Source organism: Pristiophorus japonicus, chromosome 8 (assembly GCF_044704955.1).
Source record: "Pristiophorus japonicus isolate sPriJap1 chromosome 8, sPriJap1.hap1, whole genome shotgun sequence".
Lineage (NCBI taxonomy): Eukaryota > Metazoa > Chordata > Chondrichthyes > Pristiophoridae > Pristiophorus > Pristiophorus japonicus.
The window spans coordinates 1,617,865-1,634,674 of record NC_091984.1 but is presented as its reverse complement, the minus strand read 5'-3'; positions in this window follow the sequence as shown (position 1 = coordinate 1,634,674).

The following is a 16,810-nucleotide window of genomic DNA, read 5'->3' as shown; positions in this document are numbered from 1 at the left end:
AATTTTAATTAAACCCTTGTGCTACCTACATGAAAATGGCACTTCAAATGTACATGATAATCTGCTACATGGTCTATTAAAGTCATCACATGACTCTGTTACCGATGGTGGCCTCGGGGGCTCGGGGGCTCGGCTGGGCCTAGCTTGGGCACTCACCTTAGGGGCACAATAGATGGAATGGAATTGGCTATCTGCTGGTTGCAAGGTGTAGGCTTTCGGGGTAAGAGTAGGAAAAGGGCATGCGAGGATAACTTTGACTGAAGAAATCATCATGGGTTACTGAGTACAGATTGTGCAGCACTAAAATATCTCCAGAAAAAGCAGGGTATGACAGCTGATGTAAGAACTGACTGTTTTCCTGTAGACAATAGGCCCTAGTACCGTGTGACTTTAAGGGTGTTTACATTTCAAATAGTTTAAGCGAGGTTACCACAAATACGGAAGTATAAGGGAGAAAGTGCTGAAGAGATGAGACTTACGGTCTGAAATGCAGAACCGGTTCAAAACCAGATGGTTCCATTTTTCAAACAACCAGAGTATGGCACATGGTGCTGTGACCGAAGGCGGGGAGAGAAATATAAGGTTGGTGTGCTCTGGTGGGTACAGCTTGGACTTGGGACGCCAGAGGTAAAACCCGGAGCCTCTGAGGCCCCATACAGTGAGCTGGCCCAGTGTTGGGTGCTGTGGGTGTACGGGACGTGCGTGATTGAGATACCAATACCGAGGCCCAATCTTGTATTCCTCAAAGTATTCAAGTTGCTGACACTAAACTCTTGGACCGAGTGAATAATAAGATTAGCCAGAGAGGCAAAATCTAACACAAGGATCCTACATGAAGTGAATTTGGATGTTCTCAACCCAGTTCGTAGAGGACAACAAAAAAAAAAACTCATAATTTAAGCATGGGGTTAGAGAAGCCACAGGATCGCCGGTGTGGGAAATGAGTAAACATTTGGCTAAAAAACAGTATTGCAAGGATAAAATCAGAAAATGTTGGAGTTACGCAGCCGGGCAGGCAACACCGGTGGAGAGAAACGAGTTAACGTTTCAGCTCGATGTCCCTTCGTCAGAACTGGAAGAGATGTAATAGTTTTTAAGCAAGTACAGAGGCGGGGAGGGGAGGGAAGGTCTGTGCTCGGGTAGTGGGCAGGAGTGATCAAATGATAAAAGGGCCGATGGTGCAAGGCAAAAGGTAATGGGACCAGTAAAGAAACAAGGTGGGTTAGAGGAGCTGTAAATGGCAACAGCAGAACCATTACCAGCACTTGCTGTCCCGAGAAATTGGGAGTGGTGATTATGATCTGAAATTGTTGGAGAGTCCGGGAGGCTGTACAGCGTCTAATCGAAAGATGAGGTATTGTTCCTCGAGCTGTTGAGCTGAATTGGAACAGTGTACAAGACAGTGAGTATTCTGAGATGTAATAGTTTATAAGCAAGGACAGAGGCAGGGAAAGGAGAAGATATATTTTTGAGGCCTCTCACTGTACTGTAGCTAACCAAGGAGCACTTCATTCTGCAAACAGGGTTGTGAATCTTGGAATTCTCTACCCCCCAAAGAACTGTGGATGCTACAGTATATATTCAAGGCTAAGATCGATTAGATTTTTGGCCGCTAGGGAAATCAAGGGAATATGGGCATCGAGCGGGAAAGTGGAGTTGAGATAAAAGATCAGCGATGGTGATGAATGGCGGAGCAGACTCGAGGGGCCGTATGGCCTATTCCTTATGTTTGTTTTTTATTATTCGTTTATGGCCAGTATTTATTACTAATTGCCCTCGAGAAGGTAGTGAGCCACCTTGAACTGCAGAGGGCAGTTAAGAGTCAACCACATTGCTAATGGTTCTGGAGTCACATATCGGCCAGACCGGGTAAGGACGGCAGATTTCCTTCCCTAAAGGTGAGCCAGACGGGTTTTTACAACAATCCGGCAGTTACATGGTCACCATTACTGATACTAGCTTTTTATTCCAGATTTAGTAATGAACTGAATTTAAATTCCCCAGCTGCCATGGTGGGATTTGAACTCGTGTCTCTGGATCACCCAAATTGCATTAGATATTGTGATTACTGTATATGATAAAATTAAATATTTAAAATAATGAATTAAATGTTACATCAAAGTATATTTGCAATTGACGTTTTTTAAAAAAGCCAGTATTATACCGAGGATTCCAACTTTTAAATGCAGGAAATAAGAATTTATATGACGGATATCTGAACTTGCTGCATTCATTCCTTTTTGCCGCAACAGTTTATAAATGTGTAGTTTTGTGGATAGACGGGAGAAGCTGGGGTTGTTCTCCTTGGAGCAGTGAAGGCTAAGAGGAGATTTGATAGAGCTGTTCAAAATCCTGAAGGATTTAGATAAGAGTAATAGAGAGAAACTTTCCAGTGGCTGAAGGGGCAACACGAGACGGTGCAGATTTAAGGTGATTGGCAAAAGAACCAAAGGCGTCATGTGGAAAAGGTTTTTTGACGGCGAGTGGTTAGGATTTGGAGTGCACGGCCTGATGGTGGTGGATACAGATTCAATAGTAATCTTTAAAAGGAAATTGGATAAATATTTGAAGAAAAAATTGCAGGGATACGGGGAAAGAGCAGGGGAGTGAGACTGACTGGATTGCCCTTTGAAAGAGCCGGCGCGGACTCGAAGGGCCGAATGGCCACCACCTGTGCTGTAGTGGTGCAGGCTCGAAGGGCCGAATGGCCTACTCCTGCACCTATTTTCTTTTCTATGTACTATTATATGAATCTATTTCTAATCTATGTATTGTGCAGTGAAGATCACGTATATCACTATCACACCGATGATGACATTTGTGTGTCTTTTTCCCAGTTAAAGCCTATTAATTTGCCATTTTCAACAAATCTAGATGTTACAAGTGCCTAGGTGGCTCGCGCAGTGTTGCCAACTCTGGTTGGAGGTATTCCTGGAGGTTTGAACATGTGATGTTTGCCCATGTGACCTCTATTCATATAGTACTGGATCTGCAAGTTTACTTTTAACTGTTGGGTCCCCTGCAGTTGACCATTTTTGCTTGTGTTTTTGCGCAAGAAGTTCTGACAGTCAGGTGGCTGCCCGTGAGAAGGGGGACACCAGAGGTGGGTGGGGGGGAAAGGGGGGTAATCGAGTACATGGCTGTATTTCAACAGGGACACCAGAGGTGGGAGGAACATTGATTCTAGCAATAACAAATAGTAACTGACTGAAATTGGACCGATAACTAATAGTACCTGTAACACTCAGATTCACCTTTAACCAAAACATAGAAACATAGGAAATAGGTGCAGGAGTAGGCCATTCGGCCCTTCGAGCCTGCACCCCCATTCAATATGATCATGGCTGATCATGCACTTCAGTACCCCATTCCTGCTTTCTCTCCATACCCCTTGATCTCTTTAGCCGTAAGGGCCACATCTAACTCCCTTTGAATATATCCAACGAACTGGCCTCAACAACTTTCTGTGGTAGAGAATTCCACAGGTTCACAATTCTCTGTGTGAGGAAGTTTCTCATCTCGGTCCTAAATGGCTTACCCCTTATCCTTAGACTGTGACCCCTGGTTCTGGACTTCCCCAACATCGGGAACATTCTTCCTGCATTTAACCTGTCCAATCCTGTTTCTATGTTTCTATTGAGCTCCCCTTTCTTCTAAATTCCATTGAATATAAGCCTAGTCAATCCAGTCTTCATATGTCAGTCCTGCCATCCCAGCAATCAGTCTGGTGAACCTTCGCTGCACTCCCTCAATAGCAAGAATGTCCTTCCTCAGATTAGGAGACCAAAACTGTACACAATATTCCAGGTGTGGCCTCCCCAAGGCCCTGTAATACAATAACTCAGTCTATCAATAGGCGTAACACTCCAGTGTCCCACCTGTAACTAGTAATCCTATAACCTGCTGATAACCACCCTGAAACTACAGCCAGAATTCCACTGCTGTGCCCCAGGTCCACCCCATTGCCTCATCGCTCTCTTTCCCCATCCCCCACCTCCCCTGCCAATGTTCCCTCTAGTTTTGTTTGGCACCATGCAGCCCTTTTAAGGGACTGCGCAGGCCATTCAAAATACCGCACATACTCGGTTTTTGTATTGAAAAGCCGGCTACGTGGATTCCCTGGAGCGCTGTCTGAGGCTGAACCAGACTGTTGGCAATCTTGGTGTCATATTTGACCCTGAAATGAGCTTTTGACCACATATCCACAGCATAACTGAGACGGCCTATTTCCACCTCCGTAACATCACCCGTCTCCGCCCCTGGCTCAGCTCATCTGCTGAAACTCTCATCCGTGTCTTTGTTACCTCTAGACTTGACTATTCCATCGCAGTCCTGGCTGGCCTCCCACATTCTACCCTCTGTAAACTTGTGCTCATCCAAAGCTCTGCTTCCCGTCTCCTAACTCGCACCAACTCCCATTCACCCATCACCCCCTGTGCTCGCTGACCTACATTGGCTCCCAGTTAAGCAACGCCTCGATTTTAACATTCTCATCTTTGTTTTCAAATCCCTCCATGGCCTCGTTCCTCCCTATCTTTGTAATCTTCTCCAGCCCCACAACCCCCTGAGAATTCTGCTCTCCTCGAATTCTGGCCTCTTGAGCATCCCCGATTGTAATTGCTGCTTTTGTATGGTAGTAGCGAAGCAAATCAAATGTTAATATCTAAGTCAGATATCCAGGCCCAAGCTCCCGGTGTACCAGGGTGGATATCCTGTGGGCTGCCTGTGAATTCCCTCTGAGGGCAGTGCTTCATGATGTGCTCCAGGGTCTGATCAGGAGCTCAACAGTCGCATGATGGGGAGGCTTTAGTCTTCCATCTATGGAGAAGGTGGCAGCATCGACCGTGACTGGTTCTGAGGCGGTCGATGGTTGCCAATGTTTGTGGGGAAGGTTTGAACCTTCAGGTTGTACTTGGGGTCCTCTATAAGGAATCCATTCTGTATGTCACAGTTCAAGTATTTTGCCATCGGTCATCAAGGCTAAGGGGAGATCGCTGAAGGGCTTTGGCAACCGTCCAAAATGACCTTCTAGATTTGAGACAGGATGGTGGTAGATTGTCCAAATCGGCCTGGATCGGCCTGTCTTCATTGGTATTCTCTGGAGACTCTATATTCATGGTGTAGGTGTGGTTGTGCGATGTTTGAAAGCACGGGCAGCCATTGTGTTGGTGTCGATGAAAGTGTACTGGTGATAATTCTCATAGTAGAATTATGCTGGACATCAACAGACTTAACTTGTGGAGCTGATAGCCACGCCGGAGAGCAGTACTCCGCTATAGCGTACACCAGGGCAAGAGCTGCCATATTGAGGGTTTGAGCGTCTGCGCCCCATGTGGATCCGGCCAGTTTCTGAATCAAGTTGACCCGACTCTTTAGTTTCTTCCCAAGGTTCTGGAGATGTTGTCTATACGACCAGGTGCTAGCGAGCGTGGCTCCTAAATAAGAGGTTTTTTGGCATGGTTTACCTCTGCGCCGCAAAATGAGACTTTCAAAGCTGGGTTTGCTTGATGGAACGTAGGAAATAGGAGTAGGCCATTCAGCCCCTCGAGTCTGCTCCACCATTCTGTAAGATCATGGCTGATCTGATCTTGGGCTCAGCTCCACTTCCCCGCCTGCTCCCCATAATCCTTGCCTCCTTATCTTTCAAAAATCTGTCTATCTCCATCTGAATTATATTCAATGTGCCAGCCTCCACAGCTCTCTGGGGCAGAGAATTCCACAGATTTAAGACCCTCAGAGAAGAAATTCCTCCTCATCTCAGTCCTAAATGAGTAACCCCTTATTCTTAACCTATGCCCTCTAGTTCTAGATTTCTCCACGAGTGGAAATATCTTCTCTGCAGCTACTTTTCGAGCCCCTTCATTATCTTATATGTTTCAATAAGATCACCTCTCATTCTTCTAAACTCCAATGAGTAGAGGCCCAACCTACTCAGCCTTTCTTCATAAGTCAACCCCCTCATCTCAGGAATCAACCTAGTGAACCTTCTTTGAACTACCGCCAATGCAAGTATATCCCTCCTTAAATGAGACCAAAACTGCACGCAGTACTCTAGGTGTGGCCTCACTAATACCCTGTACAGTTGTAGCAGGACTTCCCTGTTTTTATATTCCATCCCCCTTACAATAAAGGGCAATATTCCATTTGCCTTCCTGATTACTTACTGTACCTGCATACTAACTTTTTGTGTTTCATGCGCAAGGACCCCCAGGTCCCTCTTTGAAGAATTCTGTAAATACCACCTGAACCAGCAGGTTTTCCAGATTTGGTTGTCGACAGGCCTGCGTTTAGATCGTCCAAGATGAATGGATCAGACACAGTTAATGATCTTGGTGCCGCCATCAGGTTTGTCGAAAACTGCCGCTTCACCTGGCGTCAAAATTCTTTGTCCACCGGAGCCTTTGATGTTTGTATCAAGTGGGATGTAATGGTGCCCGCTCTGATGGTCGTCCTGTGTCTGTAGGTGGGGTTTGTCTGGGAAATTGATGGAGCAGGGTCCATGCTTTCCTGCTGGAGTGAGTGAAGTTAGTCTTCTCCACAAGGCTCCTCCACTTTTCATGTCTCGCCGAGTTCAACGAATCCAGCATTGGTGTGGTTGTAGCTGGTTTCTTGTTCAGCGACTACTCATGGTAGAGAGCCTCGCTTTCTTCCCTCCAACAAGGAATATATGCCTTTCTAAACCTGCGAGGTACACTGCGTTTTGCGGCAGCTTTAATAATTCCTATTAATCTGTTGAAGGCATTGGTGGTTGGTGGAATCCAGCTGATGTTGATGTCAACTGAACTTTGGAAGGTTTCCCAGTCTGCTTTTCTGAAGTTCCATCGTGGTTAGCCTGACATCAGTAGTGGGGAAAATGTTGGAATCAATTATTAAAGATGAAATAGCAGCACTTTGGAAAGCAGTGACAGGATTGGTCCAAGTCGGCATGGATTTATGAAAGGGAAATCATGCTTGACAAATCTAGAATTTTTTGAGGATGTAACTGTTAGGGTGGACAAGGGAGAACCAGTGGATGTGGTGTATTTGGATTTTCAAAAGGCTTTTGACAAGGTCCCACACAAGAGATTGTTGTGCAAAATTAAAGCACATGGTATTGGTGGTAATATACTGACGTGGATCGAGAACTTGTTGGCAGGTACCAGAGATTCGGGATAAATGGGTCCTTTTCTGAATGGCAGGTAGTGACTAGTGGGGTGCCGCAGGGCTCAGTGCTGGGACCCCAGCTATTTACGATATACATTAATGATTTAGACGAAGGAATTGAATGTAATATCTCCAAGTTTGCAGATGACACTAAGCTGGATGGCAGTGTGAGCTGTGAGGAGGACGCTAAGAGGTTGCAGGGTGACTTGGACAGGTTAGGTGAGTGGGCAAATGCGTGGCAGATGCAGTATAATGTGGATAAGTGTGAGGTTATCCACTTTGGTGGCAAAAACATGAAGGCAGAATATTATCTGAAGGGGAGGTGCAACGAGACCTGGGTGTCATGGTACATCAGTCATTGAAAGTTGACATGCAGGTACAGCAGGCGGTGAAGAAGGCAAATGGAATGTTGGCCTTCATAGCTAGGGGATTTGAGTATAGGAGCAGGGAGGTCTTACTGCAGTTATACAGGGCCTTGGTGAGACCTCACCTTGAATATTGTGTTCAGTTTTGGTGTCCTAATCTGAAGAAGGATGTTCTTGCTATTGAGGGAGTGCAGCGAAGGTTCACCAGACTGATTCCCGGGATGGCGGGACTGACATATGAGGAGAGACTGGATCGACTGGGCCTGTATCCACTGGAGTTTAGAAGGATGAGAGGGGATCTCATAGAAACATATAAAATTCTGACGGGACTGGACAGGTTAGATGCAGGAAGAATGTTCCCAATGTTGGGGAAGTCCAGAACCAGGGGACACAGTCTTAGGATAAGGGGTAAGCCATTTAGGACCGAAATGAGGAGAAACTTCTTCACTCAGAGTTGTTAACCTGTGGAATTCCCGACCGCAGAGAGTTGTTGATGCCAGTTCATTGGATATATTCAAGAGGGAGTTAGATGTGGCCCTTACGGCTAAAGGGATCAAGGGGTATGGAGAGAATGCAGGAAGGTGGTACTGAGGGAGTGATCAGCCATGATCTTATTAAATGGTGGTGCAGGCTCGAAGGACCGAATGGTCTACTCCTGCACCTATTTTCTATGTTCCGATGTTGATGTAATGAAAGAAATTTCTATGCCAATGTTGATGATTGAGGGCCTGTGTCGACTGTTAGGGATGTCGTCAAGAACGGTTCTGGAGGCGATGATTGGGTTTCCTTTGCTGTCTTTAGAGAGGGACCATAGGTCTGGGTTATATGCTCTCTGCCACCTTGACGAATGAAACGTACCTTGAACTTTGGCATCAAAAAAGAGGAATTTATTACCCAGTGTAGAGAAAACTCTGGCAATACTGGTCTGCTTGTGTTTGGTGCAGCCTTCGATGCCTTGTTTAACATAGCACATCAAGCCGTATTTGGGATGGTTGTTGAAAGCGATTAGGTCAATTGTATTGATATTTGTAGAAATTATGTTTAATTCATGGCAGAGAAAACCACGCCTCAACTGGGCTGGAGGGTGCCATGAAAGCTGGTATAAAGAATATAGGTCCCTAAAGACAGCTTACTTCCAGCACCGTAACATCGCCCATCTCCACCCCTGCCTCAGCTCATCCGCTGCTGAAACCCTCATCCGTGCCTTTGTTATCTCCAGATTCAACTATTCTCCGGCACTCCGGCTGACCTTCCATCTTCCACTCTCCATAAACTTGAGGTGATCCAAATCTCGGCTGCCGTGTCCTAACTCGCACCAAGTCCCGCTCACACATCACCCTCTGAGCTCGCTGACCTATCTTGGCTCTCGGTCTGGCAACACCTTGATTTTAAAATCCTCATCCTTGTTTTCAAATCCCTCCATGGCTTCACCCCTCCTTATCTCTGTAACCTCCTCCGACCCTCCGACTCTGAGATCTCTGCGCTCTTCTGGCCTCTTGCACATCCCTGATTTTCATCGCTCCACCATTGGTGGCCGTGCCTTCAGCTGCCTGGGCCCTAAGCTCTGGCATTCTCTCTCTAAACATCTCTGCCTCTCTCTCCTCCTTTAAGACGCTCCTTAAAATCTACCTCTTTGACCAAGCTTTTGGTCATCTGCGCTAACATCTCCTTGTGTGTCAAATTTTGTTCTATAATGCTTCTGTGAAGTGCCTTGGGACATTTTACTACATTAAAGGCGCTATATAAATAGCAGTTGTTTGTGTTGTAAAGTCAGGAAGTTTCAGATGATGTTGGAATCAGCCCCATCCTCATATTTAGATGAATGTATAAAATGCTAGTTCGATCAACCTGTTAATCTACTGAAATTAGTGTCACTTTTGCTCGACGTTAGAAAAGGCAAGAATTGATTGGATCCCCAACTGAGCTAAAATGAATTACTCTTACAAATAGACTATTCATAGAATCTTACAATGAAACAGCACAGCAGGAGGCCATTCGGCCCATCGTGCCTGTGCTGGCTCTGTGACAGAGCGATCCAATCAGTCCCACTCTCCGCTCTTTCCCCACAGCCCGGTAAATTTTTCCCCTTCCAGTATTTATCCAAATCCCGTTTGAAAGTCACTATTGAATCTGCTCCCACCGCCCTTTCAGGCAGCGCGTTCCCGATCACAACAACTCGCTGCGTAAAAACATTCTCCTCCTCTCCCCCTCAGGTTCTTTTGCAGATTATCGTCAATCTGTGTCGCTCTGGTTACTGACCATCCTGCCCCTGGGAACAGTGTCTCCTTATTTACTCTATCGAAACCATTCATAAATTTGAGCACCTTTATCAAATCTCTTCTGTACCTTCTCTGCTCTGAGGAGAACCCTAGGTCCTCCAGGCTATCCACATAACTGAAGCCCCTCATACCATAAATTGTGCTGTTAATTCGCCGCTGGAGGATTGGGACGTACATTTTTTTTTAAAAAATCTTCGTTGCCAATCTTTCCAATTCTTTGTCAAATCACAAACGCCAGAGGTCACCTTGCACACATCAAGGATCACTCTGCGCCAATGCTCTTAGCCAAAAGGCCGAGAGCCACTGCACCGTTTCTGGAAGTACTGCAATACCAGGTTCGTGCCATGGAGGTGGATGGGTCAGGCCCCCCACACACCTCCGTGGAGGTGGATGGGTCAAGCCACCCCACTCACCTCCTATTTCGGATGTACATTTTTTTTTGAAATTCGTAGCCAATCGTTCCAATTCTTTGTCAAATCACAAACGCCAGAGGTCACCTTGCACACGCCAAGGATCACTCTGCGCCAATGCTCTTAGCCAAAAGGCCTAGAGCCACTGCACCGTTCCTGGAAGTACTGCAATACCAGGTTCGTGCCATGGAGGTGGATGGGTCAGGTCCCCCACACACCTCCGTGGAGGTGGATGGGTCAAGTCAAGCCACCCCACCCACCTCCTGTTTCCAAAAAAGCAAGCATATACCTTCCTGATCCAGGGAGAACCACCCGGAGGTCATGGTGGCTACTCCCCTGTCAGGTCAGTTACGCATGATCTTAGCCAAAATTCGGACGTACATTGGCCCAACTGATGGCACCCTTTGCCAATATTGCAGGAAATTCCAGGCCAATTATTTTCTGACACTTAAACTTAATGGATTCATTTCTGGGTCACACATGGCTGAATTTCAGATATGCCTGAGCGGTGGGTGTGATTCCCATCAGAAGCATGAAGTCAGAAAAGGATTTCTCGCCTGCTTGGCCATTGGGAAACAGGAGGGCTGGTCTTCCTATGCTAAATGGTATACACTTTAATGCAAGGAGTATAGCGAATAAGGCGGATGAGCTAAGCGCACAGGTAGACGCTTGGGAGTATGACATTATAGCCATTACAGAGACATGGCTGAAAGAGGGGCAGGTTTGGCAGCTCAATATTCCTGGTTACAGGGTTTTTAGACAAGACAGCGAAGGGGGTAAAAATGAGAGGGAGGGGTCGCGCTATTGATTAAATAAAAGAATACAGCTGTGAGGAGGGATGATATGTTAGAGGGATCATCAAATGAGGCCACATGGGTTGAATTGAAAAATATAAAAGGGGCGATCACACTGGTGGGCATGTATTATAGACCCCCAAACAGTGAGAGGGAGATAAAGGAGCAAATATGTAGGCAAATTTCTGTGAAATCTAAAAACCATAGGGTAGTAATAGTCAGGGGATTTCAACTAACCTAATATTGATTGGGACAAATATAGTGTGAAGGATATAAAGGGTGCGGAATTCTTAAAATGCATTCAACTGTATGTAACAAGCCCAACACGGGAGGGGGCGGTCTTGGATTTAGTTTTGGGGAATGAAGCTGGGCAGGTAGAAGGGGTATCAGTGGGAGAGCACTTGGGTGCCAGTGACCATAATTCAGTCAGATTCAAGGTAGTTATGAATAAGGACAAGGATAGACCAGGAATAAAAATCCCAAATTGGGGAAAAGCTAACTTTGCTAAGTAGAGAAGTGATTCGGCCACAGTGGACTGAAACAACTACTTGTAGGTAAATCAGTGTCGGAACAATGGGAGGCATTGAAGGAGGAGATCTGGAGGGCTCAGGCCAAACATGTGCCCTTAAAGAAAAAGGGCGTGAATAACAATTCTAGAGCCCCCTGTAGGTCTAGGGAATAACAGTGGAGGAAAAAGGGAAGTTTATGTCATATACCGACGGCTAAATACTGTAGAATCTTTGGAGGAGTATAGAAAGTTCAGAGGTAAAATTAAAAGGATATTGGGAATGCCCAAGGAAAACCCAAAGATGTTCTATAAATATATTAAGAGTAAGAGGGTAACTAAAGAAAGGGTAGAGCCTATTAGAGACCATGAGGGTAATCTGTGTGTGGAGGCAGAAGATGTTGGTAGGGTTTTTAATGAATACTTTGCATCTGTTTTCACAAAGGAAAGGGGCAATGCATATACTGCTATTGAGGAGGATTGTGAAATTTTGGATGAAATAAACATAATGAGAGAGGAAGTATTAAGGGGTTTAGCAGCTTTGAAAGTGGATAAGTCCCCAGGCCCGAATGAAATGCATCCCAGGCTGTTGAGCGAAGTAAAAGAGGAAATAGCAAAGGACTTGACCATTATTTTTCAGTCCTCTTTGGATCTGGGCATGGTGCCGGAGGATTGGAGGACTGCTAATGTGGTACCCTTGTTTAAGAAGGGAGAAAGGGATAGGCCGAGTAATTACAGGCCTGTCAGCCTAACCTCAGTGATGGGAAAATTATTGGGAAAAATCCTAAAAGACAGGATAAATCTATATTTGGAAAGGCAAGGATTAATTCGGGACAGTCAACACGGATTTGTTAAGGGAAGATCGTGTTTGACTAACCTGATTGAATTTTTTGAGGAGGTAACCAAGAGGGTCGATGAGAGTAGTGCGTACGATGTAGTGTATATGGACTTTAGCAAAGCTTTTGACTGGTCACGAAGGTTAAAGCCCATGGGATCCAGGGCGAAGTGGCAAGTTGGATCCAAAATTGGCTTAGAGGTAGGAAGCAAAGGATAATGATTGATGGATGTTTTTGTGACTGAAAGGATGTTTCCAGTGGGGTTCCGCAGGGCTCAGTACTGGGTCCCTTGCTTTTTGTGGTATATATCAATGATTTAGATTTGAATATCGAGAGTATGATTAAGAAGTTTGCAGATGACACTAAAATTGGCTGTGTGGTTGATAATGAAGAGGAAAGTCATGGGCTGCAGGACGATATCAACCTACTGGTCAGGTGGGCAGAGCAGTGGCAAATGGAATTTAATTCAGAGAAGTGTGAGGTGATGCACTTTGGGAGGGCTAATAAGAAAAGGGTATACACATTAAGCGGTAGGCCACTTAATAGTGTAGATGAACAAAGGGACCTTGGAGTGCTTGTCCACAGATCCCTGAAAGTAGCAGGCCAGGTGGATAAGGTGGTTAAGGCGGCATACGGAATGCTTGCCTTTATTGGCCGAGCCATAGAATATAAGAGCAGGGAGGTTATGCTTAAATTGTTTAATACTCTGGTTAGGTCGCAGCTGAAATACTGCGTACAGTTCTGGTCACCATGGGGGAAGAAAAAGATACTTAAGATAGATGAATGAATGACTTCCAAGTATGCAGAGTGCAGGATGTAATATATTGTCAGGTTACACAGGATGTTTAAGTAATTGTGCTGACTGTTTACACTGTGATATGGAATAATATCCTCATGGATTTCTGTTTCCCTGAATCCCATGAGTCACAGTTCAGTGTTTGCTTTCGGAGACCACAGTGTAGCCTAGAAACGGCTTGCTGGCCCGAAACATTATCGTACAGGTTACCATTGAGCGCAGAGTCACTTATCAGTAACTCCCTGTCCAAATTATGGGACAGTGATTCAACGTGAATCAAAACAGAATCCCAAAATATTAACCTGTGTCTTCTCTGTTTCACATTCCTTACAATTGCAAGTTTATAATTTTTATTCCAATGTGAATTGGAATTACTGCTCATGTGGAGGATAAACACAGCAACAACAACAACTTGCATTGCTATACCAGCTTTAACATAACGTCCCAAGATGCTTCACAGGAGCGATTATCAAACAAAACCCGATACCAAGCCACATAAGGAGATATTAGGACAGCTGATCCAAAAGTTTGGTCAAAGATGTAGGTTTTAAGAGCGTCTTAAAGGAGGCGAGAGAGGTAGCGAGCTGGAGATATTTAGGGAGGGAATTTCAGAGCTTAGGAGATGAAGGCACGGCCACCAATGGTGGAGCGATTAGAATAAGGGATGTGCAAGAGGCCAGAATTGGAGGAGTGCAGAGATCTTGGGGGTTGTAGGGCTGGAGGGGATTACAGAGATGGGGAGGGGCGAGGCCATAGAGGGATTTGAAAGATCCATGCCTTTGCTAGGATAGGGCCACAGAGTTTTGGATGGGCTCAGGTTTATGGAGGGTGGAAGATGAGAGGCCAGCCTGGAGAACATTGGAATGGTCAAGTCTGGAGGTAACAAAGGCATGGATGAGGGTTTCCGCACCAGATGAGCTGAGGCAGGGGTGGAGTCAAGTGATGTTCCTGATGATGGTGACAATTATGGGGTCAGAAGCTCATCGCAGGGTCAGATAGGATGCCAAGGTTGGGAACGGTCTGGTTCAGCCTCAGACCGATCAGGCAGAGGGATGGTGTCGGGGGTCAGGGAGAGGGATGGTGTCGGGGGTCAGGGAGAGGGGTGGAGTCGGTGGTCAGGGAGAGGGATGGAGTCGGGGGTCAGGGAGAGGGATGGGTTCGGGGGTCAGGGAGAGGGATGGAGTCGGGGGCCAGGGAGAGGGATGGAGTTGGGGGTCAGGGAGAGGGGTGGAGTCGGGGGCCAGGGAGAGGGATGAGGTCGGGGGCCAGGGAGAGGGATGGAGTCGGGGGTCAGGGAGAGGGATGGAGTTGGGGGCCAGGGAGAGGGATGGAGTCGGGGGCCAGGGAGAGGGATGAGGTCGGGAGTCAGGGATGAGGTCGGGGGTCAGGGAGAGGGATGGAGTCGGGGGCCAGGGAGAGGGATGGAGTCGGGGGTCAGGGAGAGGGATGAGGTCGGGGGTCAGGGAGAGGGATGGAGTCGGGGGTCAGGGAGAGGGATGAGGTCGGGGGTCAGGGAGAGGGATGGGTTCGGGGGTCAGGGAGAGGGATGAGGTCGGGGGCCAGGGAGAGGGATGGAGTCGGGGGCCAGGGAGAGGGATGAGGTCGGGGGCCAGGGAGAGGGATGAGGTCGGGGGCCAGGGAGAGGGATGGAGTCGGGGGTCAGGGAGAGGGATGAGGTCGGGGGTCAGGGAGAGGGATGGGTTCGGGGGTCAGGGAGAGGGATGGAGTCGGGGGTCAGGGAGAGGGATGGAGTCGGGGGTCAGGGAGAGGGATGAGGTCGGGGGTCAGGGAGAGGGATGGAGTTGGTGGTCAGGGAGAGGGATGGAGTCGGGGGTCAGGGAGAGGGATGGAGTCGGGGGTCAGGGAGAGGGATGAGGTCGGGGGCCAGGGAGAGGGATGAGGTCGGGGGTCAGGGAGAGGGATGAGGTCGGGAGTCAGGGATGAGGTCGGGGGTCAGGGAGAGGGATGGAGTCGGGGGTCAGGGAGAGGGATGAGGTCGGGGGTCAGGGAGAGGGATGGGTTCGGGGGTCAGGGAGAGGGATGGAGCTGGGGGTCAGGGAGAGGGATGGGTTCGGGAGTCAGGGAGAGGGATGAGGTCGGGGGCCAGGGAGAGGGATGGAGTCGGGGGCCAGGGAGAGGGATGAGGTCGGGGGTCAGGGAGAGGGATGGAGTCGGGAGTCAGGGAGAGGGATGGAGTCGGTGGTCAGGGAGAGGGATGAGGTCGGGAGTCAGGGAGAGGGATGAGGTCGGGGGTCAGGGAGAGGGATGGGTTCGGGAGTCAGGGAGAGGGATGAGGTCGGGGGCCAGGGAGAGGGATGAGGTCGGGGGCCAGGGAGAGGGATGAGGTCGGGGGCCAGGGAGAGGGATGAGGTCGGGGGCCAGGGAGAGGGATGAGGTCGGGGGCCAGGGAGAGGGATGAGGTCGGGGGCCAGGGAGAGGGATGAGGTCGGGGGCCAGGGAGAGGGATGAGGTCGGGGGCCAGGGAGAGGGATGAGGTCGGGGGCCAGGGAGAGGGATGAGGTCGGGGGTCAGGGAGAGGGATGAGGTCGGGAGTCAGGCAGAGGGATGAGGTCGGGAGTCAGGGAGAGGGATGAGGTCGGGGGATGGAGTCGGTGGTCAGGGAACGGAGTTTGTGGGGGACTGAAGACAATGTCTTCAAATACTGAAGATGTTGGATCTCTTTTCTCTAGAACAGAGAAAGCCGAGGAGTGACCTGATAGACTAAGACTATGAAAAGGTTTGATAGGGTAGACATAGAGAAGATGTTTCCACTTGTGGGGGAGACCAGAACGAGGGGCCATCAATATCAGACAGTCACCAATAAATCCAATGGGGAATTCAGGAGAAACTTCTTTACCCAGAGAGCGGTGAGAATGTGGAACTCGCTGCCACAGGGAGGGGTTGAGGAGAAAAGTATAGATGCATTTAAGGGGGTGCACACAGGGGAGAAACACTGCAGCACTCCCTCAGTATTGCCCCTCCGACAATGCGGCGCTCCCTCAGTACTGCCCCTCCGACAGTGCAGCGCTCCCTCAGTACTGCCCCTCCGACAATGCGGCGCTCCCTCAGTACTGCCCCTCTGACAGTGCGGCACTCCCTCAGTATTGCCCCTCCGACAATGCGGTGCTCCCTCAGTACTGCCCCTCTGACAGTGCGGCACTCCCTCAGTACTGCCCCTCTGACAGTGCGGCACTCCCTCAGTACTGCCCCTCTGACAGTGCGGCACTCCCTCAGTACTGCCCCTCCGACAGTGCGGCACTCCCTCAGTACTGCACTGGAGCGTCGGCCTTGATTTTAATCTCTGGAGTGAGACATGAACCTACAACCTGCTTTCTCAGAGGTGAGAGTGTTACCCCCTGAGCCAGGTATTAGTCGAATCCCACACCTGCTCACATGATATTAATAGTCCTCTTTTTCATGCAATTACTTAGTTCCATTTTAAAATAAATTATGGACTACATAGTCTAAGCACCCTCTGTATAAAAGAACTTTTTACTTCCCAGGAGTGTTTGAAAAATCAGTTGAGGCTAACCAAAAGTGGTACTCGATCCGCAAATCTGGAATTCCCTCCCAAAACCTCTCCACTTTGCTTTCATCCTTAAAGATGCTCCTTAAAACCTACCTCTTTGACCAAGCTTTTGGTCATCTGTCCTCATGGGCCAAAATTTGCTCAAGCAGTGCA